The following is a 17,655-nucleotide window of genomic DNA, read 5'->3' on the forward strand; positions in this document are numbered from 1 at the left end:
TCTAGTGGTGGTATAGGTCTACAATTCTGATACTCCTATCTATGTATGTATAGCAGAAAGAAATAATTAGGTAAATAAGTGGCAGATGGTACAAGCCAGGTTTCTTATTACTCGAATGGGAATTTACAAATAAGCAAGGGAGGAGGATAAAAAGATTCTTGTAGTAATAGAGTTGGAGACATCCATATCAACTTAGGTGTAGCTCATGTTTAGCTTAGAGATGATTTTATAGAGAAATATATATACATATTATGTATATACAATAGTTAGCATACACACATATATATCTTCTTTCTGTCAGCTGAAAGGGCATGGATGCAATGATACTCCAGTAGCCATGAGTATACCTATTGTCTAAGTCTTGATTTCAGATACCTTTCATTGTCTGACAGAAACCAGGGATCTTTAAAGAAATGGCCAATTATAGCCAATGGCTGACAGAGCAGAAAATGTGCAGTAACTTATGATGGAAGGAAGAAAGGAAGGCCACAATGATGATGGTGTCATAGAACACAGGAGCCAATGAAAGAATTCTCAATGGCCAAGATGGAAACACTAATGCAAATAAAATAAAGTAGTTTGGGCTTTTAACCCAAACTATGAAATAAAAATATATAGGCTCATAGTGATATAATAAATGATTACAAAATAAATGAGAGATAAAATATAAATATCTTATTCATAATTCAAAAAAATTGAGGTAGATACTTTAAGGAGGCAGAATATAAATATTCAAAATTAAATGTTGGTTCCTCATAGTGACTTGTTTCTCAAGAGTATATAAGTATGGAAAGGGGATAAAAGAGTAATTTTATAGTAGAAAAACCTGACAAACACAACCAGATGTGCAAGCTATTTAAGGCTAATACCAATAGTAATAAATTATGTTAGTAATGTGCATTCTTGATAGAAAATGTGAAAATGGTACTTTACCACTGTGATCATCCCACTAAAAATTCATAACCCGATTTAATCATCAAAATAACATCAAGAACAGCCCAATGAAGGAACATTCTATAAAAAAACTGACTAGTGCTCCTCAAAACCATCAACTTGATCAAAAACAAAGAAAGTCTAAGAAGCTGTCACAGCTAAGGGGAGTCTAAGAAAATATGTTGACCAAAGGAAATGTGGTATCTTGTATGGAATTCTTGGAAAGAAATAAGACAATAGGCAAAAATTAAGGAAACGTGAAAAAAATTTGCTTAATAATATATCAATATTGATCCATTAATTGTAACAATATACCATATTAATATAAGATGTCAAAATTAGAGAAAATGGCTGCAGAGTATGAAAGTTCTGTACTATCCTCATAAGTTTTTAAGAAGTCTGAAACTGTTCTAAAAAAGGACAAAATCTTAGTGAGAAAATAAGGTCAGAGTATGGAATACTTCCATGAATTTCAAAATAAGGAAATATATTTGCCTTCTTAAGGATATGAGATGAATGGGGGCTTAAAATGGCAATATTGTTAAGTGATTAGTTTTGGTAATCAGAAAGGGTGGGTTTGAATCATTGCTCTCATACTTAAAAGGTAAATTATCTTAAATGCTTATAACTTTTAGGTGTATGTAGCAACACTTACATGAGTGGCTCAGAGAAAAATTAAACCCTGAAGGGAAAAATGCCTTTCAGAACAAGGTTAGATTACTTAATTTGACATTATGAAAACACCCAAATAGAGGGTAGTAGTTTGAATACCAGTGAGTGTGTATGTCTGTATATGTGTGTGGTTGTTTGCATGTGTAGAAATGTGTGGCTGGAAAGCACTGGAAGCCTAGAAATGGGACACAGAGCCGCTGGCTTCAACAGTATTTCCTTCCTAGTTCTGGGAAGAGAATGATCTGAATAAAAACCAGTGTCTCTATTGTGGTAACAAGTAAAATTGGATTCATGAGGTTACATTAGTCAGGTAAGAGGCATCATCCAGTTGATTTCCCTTGTGCTGTAACATGCTTACCAGTTGAAGTTCTGATCATATTTAGGATTTCCATGTACATTTATACAAAGATAGTACACTGATTATTTTCACACCTTTATTTAAAAATCTCTACTTTAGAATGTGTGATTAGATATCTGCTTTGTATTCTGTTCTGAGCTCAGGTAAGCTACATCATCCTTGGTGTTGATCAACTTGTGATGTTGCAAGCCTTTTCCAAATGATACTCAATATTTTTGCAGACATTTCCCATTCAACTGCAATTTCATTCTTCAATTATTCAAATTAAACATTTTAATTCATTTAGATATGAAATTAAACTATTTATACTTTAAGTTTAAATATTAGTATGAGTGCTACTAGGATCAGTATAATATTAGTAAGTGGAAATACAAGTATTGGCATTACTACATTCATAAAAGTCACACCCATGTCATATGACTCACTTCCCATTTTACTCAAGAACATAAATATAAAGCTATAAGAAACAAATACAGACTCAAAAGCATTTGATAGGGAAAATTGGCATGCTATTTGTTTTAGAGATATTTTCTCTAAACTAATGCATTTTCTAGGTTCTCAGTTCATTTTTCTGGGTTTAAATACAGAGAGTAGAAAGTGTTCAGTGGTGTTTAATTACATTATGACTTTAAGGGGAAGAAAGTATGGACAGAAACATTTAAGGCACAACTCCCAAGGAGTCTAATACAATAGTTATGACACAGGCTTTGGACCCAGATGGGTTGAAATGGAACTCCAGCAATCCTCACTACTTGGCTGATAATAAGCAAATTTTCTACTTTCTCAAGACCTCTTTTTGTTTCTTACTAGCTAGGGACAATAATGCTGACTCTTTTTATGATTGCAGCTTATCACACTAGTTCTCCATAATTTTTAATTATCATTGTATTTCTTATGTTAGTATGATCATTAGGATGGTAGTAATTATTTTACTATGCTGCAAACACAAAATTTGGTTCACTAATGGGAGGGAGTTACTCTGACAAAATATCAAACCAGGATTCCAAGTAGGTATAATGTCATTTAATCAGCCTGTGACCCCAGACAGCACCCCTCAAAAAAGAATTAATTAACTAATTTAAAAAGTTAAGTTCCTAGTTTTCATCTTTCTTCATACATACACCAAAATTGCTGCAGAAGAATTATAAAAAATATATATATTTTTAAATATAAGGAATAATTTAAATCATCACAATGGAAATGGATATATTTCATATAAAAATCCAAAATACTTGGACATAAAGATGGTCTGTAATAACTACAATGATTAATAATATTTTCACTGTGTCAAAATGACTTTTAGTATATTATACAGAGAGTGGTCAACAAGAGTTCCAACATATACACAGTCGGCCTGTAGTTCATCTGGTGCCATATGACTAATTCTGACCAATGCATAATGAATTATCTGCCTCAAGAACACTGGAGAGTATATTATTCACAGTGAAGATTGGGTTTTCTGGAAAGCCAGCTCTGAGACAGAGTTTAGTATATGGGATATTTATTAAATAGTGCCTTTGGGATTGATAGCACATATGGGAGGGAAAGGAAGAAAACAACATTGGGCAGAGGAACAAATTTAAACTGAGAGACTGGGGCTGGACTTGTCCTCTCTGGGAGCTACAGTGATTACAAAAAAAAAAAAAAAGAGGGAAAGAAAGAAAAAGGGCCTTCTTAGTGTCCCACATTACATCAAAACATTAGGCCTTCCTTTACCTATTTTAGATGTAATGAATCCTTCTATGAGGGAGGATATGGCAAGTGAATCATCATGTCTACCACATTCCAGAAGGCACTTTTTTTTTTTTTAAGATTTTATTTATTTGAGAGAGAGAGAGTGAGAGAGAGCATGAGAAGGGAGAAAGTCAGAGGGAGAAGCAGACTCCCCACGGAGCAGGGAGCCCGATGCGGAACTCAATCCTGAAACTCCTGAATCATGGTCCAGAAGGCATTATTATAAGGTGGGGAAAGGCTGCTAAAAGCAGCATCAGAATGTGACATAAGGATGAAGCCACTAAGGCTTTAGTGCTTGTCTGTTGCTTTGCTAGTGTTATTTTTTTCTATTATGAGAATATCTTATGATGTATTTATCTTCTATTTGAATTCTAATATGTACCGTACTGTTTTTTAAACCAAATAAGTTTTATTTAGATCTATACTTGCATAGGCATATTAAGGAAATATTCTTAAGGGAAAAAAAAGAAAACCTGTTAGCATTTCATTTCATCATACTTAAAGTATGCAAACCTGTACAAACTAAAACTTTTCACAGAGACGTTTTTTCCCAGATTAGATCTTTCATTGGTTTGGCAACAGAGATTACTGCTGCTTAAAACAAACAAACAAACAAACAAATAAATAAATAAATAAAACTATCATACACTGAGCCATGGACATTCATTTTGGCTGTATGACCAGTAATTAAGCTTCAAGGTTAAACAATATAAGGTTAAAAGATTAAGAACTTTTGTGCAGTTTGGGACACCTGGGTGATGCAGTCAGTTAAGCAGCCAGCTCTTGATTTCAGCTCAGGTTGTGATCTCATGGGTCATGGGATGGAGCTCTGTGTTGGGCTCCCCACTTAGTAGGGAGTCTGTTTGAGATTCTCTCCCTCTGCTCCCCCCCCCCACATGCACCTGCACTCTTTCTCAAATAGATAAATATTTTTTTTAAAAAAGAGAGAGAACTTTTGTGTAGTTTATGAATAGCTGAAAAAAATACTGAAATGTAAAGCCATTCTAATCAGATATTATTATCTGATTTCCAATCTAAAGTAGTCCGATGCTAATCTCAAAGAGTTAAAAACTAAACAAAAGTAATATGAGATGATTTTCAGATCAAATGGCCACATAGCCAGAATGTACATTTTGAATCACATTTCCTCACCGAAAAGAAAAGAAATGTTAGGTGCAGTGACTTTTAAACAATGGCCAAATAAGGTTACAATAAAATAAATCAGAGAAGTGAGATGGTTTAATGGCTTTTTAATGAGCCTAATGTTTTCCGTTTTAATGAGCCCTCTTACATCAGCTTTAATTATTTTATGAGAATGAGAAATGATTGAGAAATGGCTTGCATTAATTCAATTTTCTGTTCAGTCTTCCCACAAGCCATTATGGCACAGTGGCTAATGGGAGTCAACTTGGATAAGTGGGAACTTGTATAATAGGACAAGTCTCGGCTAAATTTAGTTAGACACTTGATATGTTAACTGGTGATAAGGTTATATTTCCTCATTCTGCAAAGAGTGCACACCAAATGCACACAAAGTATTTTAACACTATAGCACAAGCAAAAATTAATTAGGATAGTTTAAATGAACTATAATTTGTTCTAATTAATTCAACGAAATTGTGTTAAAAACTTCCTAGCTTTTTATTAGTGACATGTTAAGATTAAAAATGTACAAAAATAACCAAAATTTGAAATACATACCTCTGATACAATCTGTGCTTAAAACCACAGTAGGCTTTTGTAGTATATTACATATTAGAACACAATTTTCCTACTACCTAAAAGTAGTATTAAATAAATTCTTTAGCTATGTACCAAATAAGATATGTCATATCCCAAACCTATGTCAAATTGTTACAAGAAAACAAGTGATATTAAACAAAAAATAAAATAAAAATGATGGTGTTCTCTAACATATCAATGTTTTTTGCAATGAGTAAAAGAAACCAACTCTAAACTAAGGTTGAAAAGTTATTTAAAAACAGAACAAAACCCTCTGGCTCACTGAATTGCCAGGAAAATTCAAGAATGAGGCTAAAAAGCATGAGCAGGAACAAAGAGGTTGCACAGCAAAATACAATCCATACACAGTATGAGTCCAGCAAGGACACCCCAAGCAGTATAATTTGATCTCTAGCAGTTCTCCAATAGTATTGAGCACTAGGCACTGCTACTGGAACTATGAATATGGCCAGCCCTAGAAACTGGATATTGCTACTATTATTATTCTCACAGCCAGAATGGATTCTCTGCATTACTATCTCAATATTAGGTATGAAATTAGCCAAAATTCATTCTGAGGCCTGCTTCCTAGCTGCAAAGGAACTACAAAAATGAGTATCTTACATTTTAGCATACTTCATGGGAGATGGATTCTCCCCCCACCAAAATTCTCAAAGTAGAGAATACCCCAAAGGTTGTCAAAGAGGTTTAGAAGTTTTCAAAGAAAATTACAGCTAGCTACAAATCATACATAAAATTAGAGAGAGAGAGAGAGAGAGAAAGAACAGTTAAGATTAATAATTAATAATTTTAAGAAGTAAACCAGCAGTAGGGTGCCTGGATGGCTCAGTCAGTTAAGTGTTTGCCTTCAGCTTAGGTCATGATACCAGGGTCTTGGGATGGAGCCCCACATAGGACTCCCTCTCAGTGGGGAAACTACTTTTCCCTCTCTCTGCCTGCCATTCCTCCTGCTTGTGCACGCTGACTCTCTCCCAAATTAATGAGGAGGAGGAGGAGGAGAGGGAGGGAGGAGGAAGAGTGAGGAGGAAGAGGGAGAAGGAGGAAGAAGAGGAAAAGGAGGAGGGGAGTGGGAGGGGAGGGGGTGAACCAGTAGCCTCAAGCCAGCAGCAGCTCTAGTTCACTCCAAGGAAATGCAACTTTAACAGTTTAATTAAAGTGGAACATACCAGAACCTCTGTGTGACAGGTTCCATGTTTAGATCTCTATAGGAATATACAGTGGAAGGAAAGGAGAGAACTAAGGAACTAACATTTTCTAAGGTCACCTAAGGTGATACTTAGCTAACCTTTTTTAACAGGTGCTAGCTTTTAAGGATTTAACAGTCTAGGAGGGAGACAAGAGAAGTAAGTTCATAAAGAATAAACTATATATGTAATGCATTCTAAACTCTCCTGAACGTTAAAAAAAAAGAAGAAAGAAAGGAGAGGAAGGGAGTGGAGGGGAGGGGAGGGGAGGAGAGGAGAAAAGAAAAAGTGGGAAGGCTATATCCAAAGCAGGAGAAACTATATTCATCTGGGGACACATAAAAAAGGTTTCCTCCACAAATAATAAAATTCAACAGAAAATAAAGATATTAAAGTATAACTAGATAGAAAAGTTTACTTTTTTAATAAGATGTTTTAAAAATATTGACTACATGACTCTTTATAATAAAAAAAAAAAAAAACCTACCTCCTCTAATAAGAGCACTTTTTCAGGATTTTTCACTTTTGGAACTTGTTCCTATGTTCCTATGTTTACCAAATGTTTTCTATGTTCCTATATATACATACCTAACTTTATATATGTATAATAATGCTTATCCTAGCAGTAGTCTATATAGGCCCTTGAATAACAGAGGTTTTGAATTATATGGGCCCACTAATGTAGATCTTTAATAATACAGTACTGTAAGTGTATTTTCTCTTTCTTACAATTTTCTTAATAACATTTTCTTTTCTCTAGCTTACTTTATTTTAAAAATACAGCACATAATACATAAGAAACACAAAATATGTGCTAATTGACTATGTTATTGGTAAGGCTTCAGGTCAACAGTAGACTATTAGTAGCTAAGTTTGAGGGGAGTTAAACATTATATACAGAATTGTTACTGAGTCTGGGTCAGTATCTCTAACCCCTGTGTTGTTCAGGGTCAGTTGTATGTGGAATGTACCAACATTAGATGTGGGAGGATAAAGGAAGAAAAAAATAAGTGAGGGAGGAAAAAAACCCCAACAACATAATGAAGACAGAACACCTAAACATATCACTAAATTAGGAGGCTGCAAAGGACAGAAGATAATAGATAAAATATTGCACTAGAATAAACTAATTGTTCTCCAGGTAGAGGACAAGTAAATCATCCCAGAATTCACCAGTTTAGGCATCCCCTCCCATTCACTGCAAAAACATTCCTGAATCGTCACTACTCTTTTCAATGGTCAGCTTCCTGGCTCTCAACACAAAATCTGTCCCCTATATCATCAAAGAAATTGAACCCAAAATACTGAAGTATCTAGGCTACCACTTTTGCTCTGATCTTCCAAGAGTTCCTTTCCATATTCAGTCCTATGTATCCACTTGTGTTTTTAATACTATTCCCTCCTGTTTTCCCTAGGACTCATTATTCTGTGCCTACTCCATGACTTCTTCTCTTTTGTCTATAAGCAAACTTAGGTGCTCACATTCTCCACTCCCCCTCCACACCTCATTGCCTCTAGTTGATACAAAATGTTTCTCCTGTCCAAGCAATTTAAAACTCTTCAAAGAATCATTTCAACCACTTCTATTCCTCACTGTTTTCTCCTCAGTTCTTGATATTTGACTTCTGCTTAAAAAAAAAAAAAAAAAAAGAAACCTAACTTCAGGTATTTTCATTGAATCATCTAATAAGTTCCCAAATGTCAATTTTAGTAGCAATTGTTTAATATTCCACTGATTGGGGTTCCTTGCCACACTTTGGCATTGTCAGTCACTTCCTTCTTCCTGAAATTCTCTAGCTGGTTGGTTACTATGATGTTGAAGTGCTGTGGATTTCCTCATCCCTATCTTTTTTATTTCTTCCCTGGCTCTGTTTCAGTTCCCTTTTTGGTCCAACATCTCCTTTTAAAAGCCCATGCTTTTTGTATTCCACATTATTCTTCTGAGTAGACTCTCCTGCTGAATGATCCTATATGATGATTCCATATGTTCAACTATGTCCTTTATATTTTTTTAAAGACACATTTATTCAGTGTCATAATCAGACTATTACATTTAGCAATCAACAGCATGGGTGCAAAAAAAAAAAATCTACATTAAAACCCTTTGTTGGAATGCTTTATACTTTCCATAGAACAGAAACAAAAATAACCTGTTATGCATTTAGTCACAAATATAGTGCTCACTTCAGCAGCACATATACAATTTGTCATGAATACAGTCCTTGGGATTTTTGCCCATACACATGAGTATTATCTAAAACATGTCTTCTTTGTAGCAGCTAGGCCCTGCCACCACTACGCTTGGCTGGGTTCACAAATCTGTTGTAACCTATAGCTTCCCCGTTACTTCTCTGGCTCTCCTCTCCTGCTAAGCTTTGTTTCTTGGCAGTAATTAAAACCTTCTGCCACTGCCATAGCTACTGCTGCTGCTGGAACCACCACAGCCACCTTGGTTTCGTGGTTTGGCAAACAACAGGCCTCTACCACCATAGGGGCCAGAGCTTCTGCCTCCAAAATTTCCTCCTTTCACGGTTCCAAAATGTGAGGACTGACTGTTGTAATTGTCAAAATCATTATAGCTTCCGTCACCTCCAAAGTTGCTTCCACTACCACCACCATAGCTGTCTCTGCCTCCCCTGCTGTTACAGCTGTGATAGCTGCCATTTCCACCATAGCCACTGCCCTGGTTTTCATTACCTTGTCCACCACTTCCATAGCCTCTGCTTCCTCCAGAGTAACCAGGGCCACCTACTCCATAACCACCATCATTACCAAATCCATTATAGTCATCCCCTCTGCCACTCTATCTACCACCACCTAGACTGCCACCAAAGCCACCTCACCCACTGAAGTTCCCCCATGACCAAAGTTGTCATTCCCAACAAAACCACCTACACAACCACCACTAAAGTTTCCAGAACCACTTCGACCTCTTTGGCTAGATGAAGCACTAGTCAACTCTTGCTTAGATAGGGCTTTCCTTACTTCACAGTTGTGGCCATTCACAGTATGGGATTTTTGAATGACAATCTTGTTTACAGAGTCATGGTCATCAAATGTTACAAAAGCAAAACTTCTCTATTTGTCACTGCCTCAGTCAGTCATGACCTCAATCACTTTAATTTTCCCATACTACTCAAAATAATCTCTTAGATGATGTTATTCAGGGTATTCTTTAATGCTACCAACAAAAATCCTTTTCACAGTTTAGTGGGTACCAGGTCTTTGAGAAATCTTGAGACAGTCTTATTTGGTTCCACACATCTTCCATGGACCTTGTCTGGCCCTGCATTCATGGTTTCATCTATTTCCTCCACAGCGGCATATGTGACAAACCCAAAACCTCTGGAGCACTTGGTTTTGGGATCTCTCATTACCACACAGTCTGTAAGAGTTTCCCCATTGCTCAAAACGGCTCCTCAGACTCTCATCGATGAAAGCTCAAACCTCCAATGAAGAGCTTCAGCAGCTGTTCAAGCTCTTTGGGAGACTCAGATTTAGACATGACTGCAGTGGGAAGGGAGACTCTAATGATGCTTACTCGGCAGTGCCCACAGGCAGAAAGGAGTTACTTAATGAACTTATCTCTCAACTATGTCCTTTATGCTGATAATGCATTACTTAGCTTTAGTCCCAATCTTTCCCCTGAACTTCTTACATACATTCAATTACCACTGTATATATCTGTTTCTGATTGTTATCAAGATAACAAAGAATCAATCCCAAAAAATCAAAAACAAAACTTAACCATCTCCATGCTTTATCTTTTCCTCCTCCTGTATGAATCTTTGCATTTGTGTCTCCAGTGAACATCCCATCATAAGTAATTTCTCTTTGTTCCTATATCTAATTCAGTCACCCAGTCCTGCTGAGTTACCTGTTAAATACTTTCAGATCTATATTCTCTTCTCCATCCCTATTACCCCTGTGTTAATTCATTCATTACCTGTTCTACAAGAAGACTTCTAAAAGTAGTACCACGTAGTTTCATCTACAGTTAAGTCTAACTCTGTACAGGCAATAGAACATATATGCCAAGTATAAAATATAAACTCTGTGTTGTTGGGTAAATACTGTTTTACATAAGCTTAATGTTTATAAATTCCTGATTTTATATTCATATATTAAAATAGACCAGGCATTTATTTTGAAAATCTGCTATGTTACTAAGAAGGATTTCAAGCAGTATTTTGAAAATTGAGATTAATGAACATTAGTGCTCTGAAATATTTTAATATAAGTTCCCCCCCTCGAATTTCAAGATTAAATATGCTTGAGAAATATTCAGTTAAATAAATCAGAGATTTCTATACTATAGGACTTATCAACAGTTTCAATATGTTAATATGTGCCAAAACTTTAAAGAGGAATGTATCATTTTTAGTATTCAGTAAGGATTTTTGACCATGGAATCCCTTTATTATAGTGTAGCTACTTGTACACTTGTAATAATCTTAACATTATTTGAAAATACCATTGTAAAGCATTTACAGAAACAATAAACTATTCTCAGGTATAAATAAAGTGATATTTTTAGGTGACATAAAATAAAACTGTTTTCACATTAGTCAATTTGCTGAAAATTACTTTCTAGTCTTTTCTCAATATATTGATTTATGAACAGCAAATTAAGACACTTGGAGTATGGAGAAAGATGAGTTTGAAATCATTTCACATGTTAAGTGTGATTCCCAATGGAGTCTATTTAAATCCTTCTGAGATATTCATCCTTAATATTGCTAAGAAATACAGGATTAGGCAGGAATAAATTAGTGGGGTGATTAATTAAACTAGAAATATTTATCATTATTAAAAAGTAGTATCACAGGACATCTATAAAAAAAAACTTATCTTTTTAAACTCGTGCTTAACCTAGACTAAATTTAATATACTCACTTTAGTATATATTGAACTATAGCTTCATTGTATAATGTAAACACCTGGTTAGTAGAAACATGTTACAGATTTTAGAAGATTTCAAGTGTGGACTTCTGAATTCTTGCTTAATCTTACTTCTTCTGAATCTTACAGACACAAAATGATTGTCTTGAATCTCTAGGAATCTTGGAATGAAAGAGAAAATGCTCACATAATTGAATCTGGTTTACATAATGTTGCAGTATATATCCATACATACAAAGTGATCTTACCTAAAGTTCTGAATATATGTTTTTATCATTTTGGTGGAGAAGGGGAGGAGTGGTCTAGATGACAACCTACATATTATTTTTCTGTATTCAGACCTTTCATTTTAAGGATGAAGAACTACTTTTTCTTTTTCAGAAAAAAGTCCACCTCAATCACATATCAAAAATGTGCAGAATTAGGAAGACCACAGGGGAAAAATTCATTAAAAAAATCACCCAAGATGGGGTGTCTGGGTGGCTCAGTGGGTTAAAGGCTGTGCCTTCAGCTCAGGTCATAACCCCAGGGTCCTGGGATCGAGCCCTTTATCAAGCTCTCTACTCAGCAGGGAGCCTGTTTCCTCCTCTCTCTCTCTCTCTCTCTCTCTCTGCCTAGTTGTGATCTCTGTCAAATAAATAAACAAATAAAATCTTTAAACAAACAAACAAATCACCCAAGTTGACTGTCTACTGAACCAGAGAGCCCTAGTAGGATGAAGGATCACTCTTGATGGCTAGAGGGAGGGAAGTGGGGAGATCCATTGTGGTCTTCTGATGAATCCATACCTATGCCCTAAAGGAGCAAACTAGAGGCCAGTCCATCCTAGCCAGAGAAGTAGAAACTACCAAGAGAAAACTGACTACATAGCAATCAATTAAGTGGATACATTTTTCTCTCCTTCGTCATATTACCAGCACATTGCTATACAGAAGACTGGAAGGGAAAGAGGGAGGAAGTTTCAGAGACAAAAAAGCCTACCTGTCTCCACACCTTCTAACACTCCTGCAACCCAGCTCAAGCCTACATGGGGAGAAGATGATAATTAGGATAAAAGAAAAGTTTACAAGGACTGAAGTAGACTTTAATCAGAGTGACTGAAAATTAATTGCCAGAGATGTCAATAAAAACATGTTGACAAATCATGATTGAAAGCAGTAATTGGAGAAAAACCAACTCTATGTTTACACCCCCAATGAGTTAAGACTACTGAATAAACTTGGGGCACCTGGATGGCTCAGTGGGTTAAGGCCTCTGCCTTCAGCTCGGGTCATGATCCCAGGGTCCTGGGATTGAGCCCCGCATCAGGCTCTCTGCTCAGCAGGGAGCCTGCTTCCCTCTCTGCCTGCCTCTCTGCCTACTTGTGATCTGTCTGTCAAATAAGTAAATAAATAAAAATATTTAAAAAAAAAAAAAGACTACTGAATAAACTAGTTTTATGTGATATTTCATATTACAAGATCCCTAAACACAAGTCAGTTCCTTCTGGGGCTTAACCAGAGAAAGAGCAATCTATCACTTCTGTGGGACAAAAACTGGGAACATCAGACTTGCTGAGAGAAAACATACCTGTCTTCAACATAGATTCATCCTAAGGAATTTTCAAGAAAAATTTTGACCATGGGCAATTTTTTTCTGCATGCTTTACTATACAAACCATTTTTAAAATTCAAATTCTCTATGTAATACAACACAGACCTACAAAAAATGGGCTGGGTTCATCATTGTTTTATTCATGAAGACACAGGCTGACTATTCTAGACTTTCACCCTATCATAGGATCACCAATAATCACAATTTGCCTGGAGCTGAAGAATTTCCAGGGTATGGGACTTTCAGTACTAAAATTAGGAAAGCCCTGGACAAATCCAAAAGAACTGGTCACCCACCTAGTTTTACTTATTTTTCAAAGGTATCGTTTCTTCCATTTTGTCCTCTAAAGACTCAGAGGGCAGAAATATTTAGCAGATTGATGTATTACTAAAAGTAAAAAATTTAACATTAATTTTTCTTCCTTTTTTTTTTAAAGATTTTATTTATTCATTTGTCAGCGAGAGAGGAGAGAGAGAGCGAGCACAGGCAGACAGAGTGGCAGGCAGAGGCAGAGGGAGAAGCAGGCTCCCTGACGAGCAAGGAGCCCGATGTGGAGCTCAATCCCAGGACTCTGGGATCATGACCTGAGCTGAAGGCAGCCGCTTAACCAACTGAGCCACCCAGGCGTCCCAATTTTTCTTCCTTTATCAAGCATATTAGTTTCTTATTGCTGATGTCACAAAATAACACAAATTTACTGGCTTAAAAGAACACAAATTTATTATATTACTGTTCTAGAGGTCAGAAGTCCAAAATAGGTCTCACTGGGCTAACATCAAACTGTTGTCAGGACTGTCATTCCTTCTGGAGATTCTAGGGGAGAATTCCCCACCCCCTTTTTTCTCTTACCCCCAGTATGTAGAAACTGTAACATTCCTTGGCTAATGGCTCTACCTGGTTCCAACTCTGCTTCCATCATCACAACTTCTCTGACTCTCTTTTTTGTCTTTACTTTATAAGGAACACTTTTTTTATTATTATTACATTGGGCCAACCTGGACAATACAGGATAAACTCTCCCATTAAGATCCTTTACTTAGGGGCGCCTGGGTGGCTCAGTGGGTTAAGCCGCTGCCTTTGGCTCAGGTCATGATCTCAGGGTCCTGGGATCAAGTCCCACGTTGGGCTCTCTGCTCAGCGGGGAGCCTGCTTCCTCCTCTCTCTCTCTCTCTCTCTCTCTCTGCCTGCCTCTCTGCCTACTTGTGATCTCTGTCTGTCAAATAAATAAATAAAATCTTAAAAAAAAAAAAAAAGATCCTTTACTTAATCACATATGAAAGTCTCATTTGCATCTGCAGTAACATTTTCAGGTTCCAATGTTATGACATCTGTAGGGGCCAATATTTTCCCTAGAACATTAAACATTAAGGAATTGATTTTAAAATGATTAATTTAACACAAAACATTGAAGACACACTTGCCATGACCTTTGGAATCAATCCGTTTGACGTATCTTTTGTCATGCATCTTTACATTTTGCTAGATATCTAGTCCTTCATCTTGTAATGTGTCAGAGAAGATATAGTACTTGATTCTCAAAATTTCAGAAGAACCAAATTTATAATACCTTAGCATTCTACTTGCCTAAGACATAGAGCTACAAAACTTCCCCACAAAATGCTCAAAGCTGGAAGCAACTTAAAACTTAATCTCATTTAATTCAGTATTTCTACAGATAATATTTTCAAGCCTAACCCTACCTACTTGATAAATTATTATGATTATGTGCTTAAAGACATAATTTCTTTTTACAGAGATACAGTGTCCTTAGTAAATTAAAGATGTTCTTCTTCCTTCTTACCAGCAAATAATAATTAGTCAAATTTAATATCTTGTTCCTCTAACTCACCTTCACATTTAGAGCCTGGGAGGTGAAAAATGGCTACCTTGAAGCAGAATTCACTATAATAGTAACTAGTCTTAAAACCCTGTAAAATCCCAAGGTCCTTTTCCAAGGACAAGAAATTGTGTTATGTCTATGTTCTCTTTCACCTTTCTTCATTTACTTCTTCATTAAATAAACATCTACTGATCTCTTACTATATACCTGACATCTCAAAGATAAAATCCCTTGAAGGCAGAACTGGGTAATGATCAAAGCACAGACTTTGAAAATAGACAAGTTTTCAAATTCCTGATTAACTGAGCAAGTAAACCCTTAATTTTAGTTTGACCCTCCTAACTCAAATGGCTGTTGTAAGGTCTCAATTAGCTAATACATTGAAAAAATTAAGCATATGCATAGATATCACTTAATTCTCTACAAAGACTAACACAATGCCAAGCAAATAATTTGTAAACCAAAGCCCTTATTGTTTTATTAAATTATACCATATTGCCATTATATCTGCCATAAAAGATCCCAATGAAACTAGGTTTCTATTCAGATTTTATAACTCAACAATTTATTAATTACTGAAAGTAATTTATAAACTAAGACAATCTAGCTGGTTAGAAATATGATTTCTTACATTTTAATGTTATAAAATATCTCAATGTTTTACTTAGTCAATAAGGTCTGAGTACTGATTTCAAGCTGCTTCTTTGAATTTGCAGAAGCATACCATATTCAGTTCTTAGAGCATCGAGTTTGTCAGAATCTTTTCAGCTCCTAAATAAAGCTTACTTGTTTGGGGCATTTAGAGGCAGGGAGAAATTAAAATGTGCCTCATAATTTTAATAAAAGTGAATTTTATCTTATCTCTACAATAAAAACTAAACTCCAAGGACATTAAAACAGACCAGCTGAAGAACCAGACTTGTAAGCCTAATACAGTCATAGAGAAGGTAATATAAGACCATCCTATGAGATGCAATGAGCAAAAACTTGGGTAAATCAGGGGAAGAAGCAAGAAAGAATGATTTCTGATAGGCTTTTGTTTCTGTCAGTTAGTTAATCAGTTTGATTATGTTTAAATAAATGATTCTAAGTCTCAGGGTTGAGAATGTCATCAGAACTACAGAACTTGTGATTCTCTTTTTTGTCCCCAGTCAAGCCAACACATATAATGTCTCATGAAGCTGCATACTTACATGTTTGGCTTGGTCTCTTTACTGACATTGCTGCCTGGAAGAAATGGTGTTCTGGAAGGAGGCAAAAGTGCAAAGACCCCTGGTGCCAGGTTTGAGCATTTTGGATAGCTTGCTTAGCTGTCTCCTTATTCTGCCCTTACTCTGCCACAGAGGGTTACACTCAACCAGAGGAGAAACACCCACGCAGTCAACAGATTGGGTGATTTTAGATAATTCTGCAATCTGATGCTTATTAGTAAAAGTCACACAACCAATAAGGGCCTTTGAACCAATTCTACTCTATTCTACAAACTGGACAGAAGATACAATCATTCCTGACACACAATTTATGCCAAAGTGGTATTTTTTTGTGAAACCTAATAACTCTAATAATCAGCAAATCAAGTTATATAAAGTGATGTAAGACCTCTACATATAGAATGTCCATTGCTAAATCATAACTATCATAAATAGAATATAGCATGTAAAAGAAATACAGTAGGTTTAGCTTCTAGATATTAAATGTGTCAAGTCAGTAAGACACAGAGAAAAACAGAAGAAATGAAGAGGAGGTACCTGCAGAGGGCCATGTTCTGAAGATTAAGCATCCAACTGGTATTCAATGAAAAGGAGCAGAATGTCTGACTAAAGCTGACCAGACAGTCACTTGACCTGTCTCCCAGCAATAAAAACCTCCATCAATATCAGTTATGTCATCATGAAAAAAGCCATATGTTAATAAAGTAAACTAGTTTGACCTAAGATGGTATCACAAGAGGATATATCAGTACTGCAACTAAAAGAACCCAAAAACTTCTTGATAACTTAAGCTTTCCTAATTTTCCAGCTGATGTTGTAATCTGCTTAGAGGTTTGTAAACCCACTTAATTCACATGTGGGTTGTAGGGCTCTATACAAAGAAACCCTAGAGTTAAGAAGTGGTGGGATTAATGTTCTAGGAAGAATGACCTCTATGATATGAAATTTCTTATCAGACACTCCAGAAATTATTTTGTTTACCTTGCCTGCCTAATGAAGTTACTGAGAAATGTTAAGCCTTAATTCCCAAAATAGAAATTAGAATCAATGTCCAATAGTTAAAAGTAAGATGATCTTTCTTGAAATACCGAGCAAGAGAAGTATCTTAATAGTCCATTTCTTCTGAATGTTCCAATGTTGATATTTTGGCTAATATTATAAATCTGCAATAAAGGAATACTTATATATAGTTGAAAAAGAATATATAACTCTCGTACTCTTCTAGTGTAATGTATTACGGTTTGCCATAATCTTCTGGCTGGCACTATATCAGGGATCCTAAATATAAAGTGCAAGGAAGTCACAACTTCAAATCCAAATTTAAATATGAGCAATCGATTTCTCTCAGAAAGGGTAAATTTTTATAGTAATTTGATTTTGTCTTATCCCTGCTCAAATGAAGTTCATCAAGGATCTTTTGTGGCAATAGTCAGGTGTTATAGCAACTTCATCCTCCCCTTTCATGGTAGATACATATGGGTAAAA

The 17,655-nt window shown here is 35.8% G+C and overlaps 1 pseudogene; it reads right to left on the reverse strand.

The window, feature by feature from the left end:
* Window positions 1-8,985: 8,985 nt before the first annotated feature.
* LOC122901925 lies at window positions 8,986-10,129 on the reverse strand (annotated as a pseudogene).
* Window positions 10,130-17,655: the final 7,526 nt, after the last annotated feature.

Source organism: Neovison vison, chromosome 1 (assembly GCF_020171115.1).
Source record: "Neovison vison isolate M4711 chromosome 1, ASM_NN_V1, whole genome shotgun sequence".
Classification (NCBI taxonomy): Eukaryota; Metazoa; Chordata; class Mammalia; order Carnivora; family Mustelidae; genus Neogale; species Neogale vison.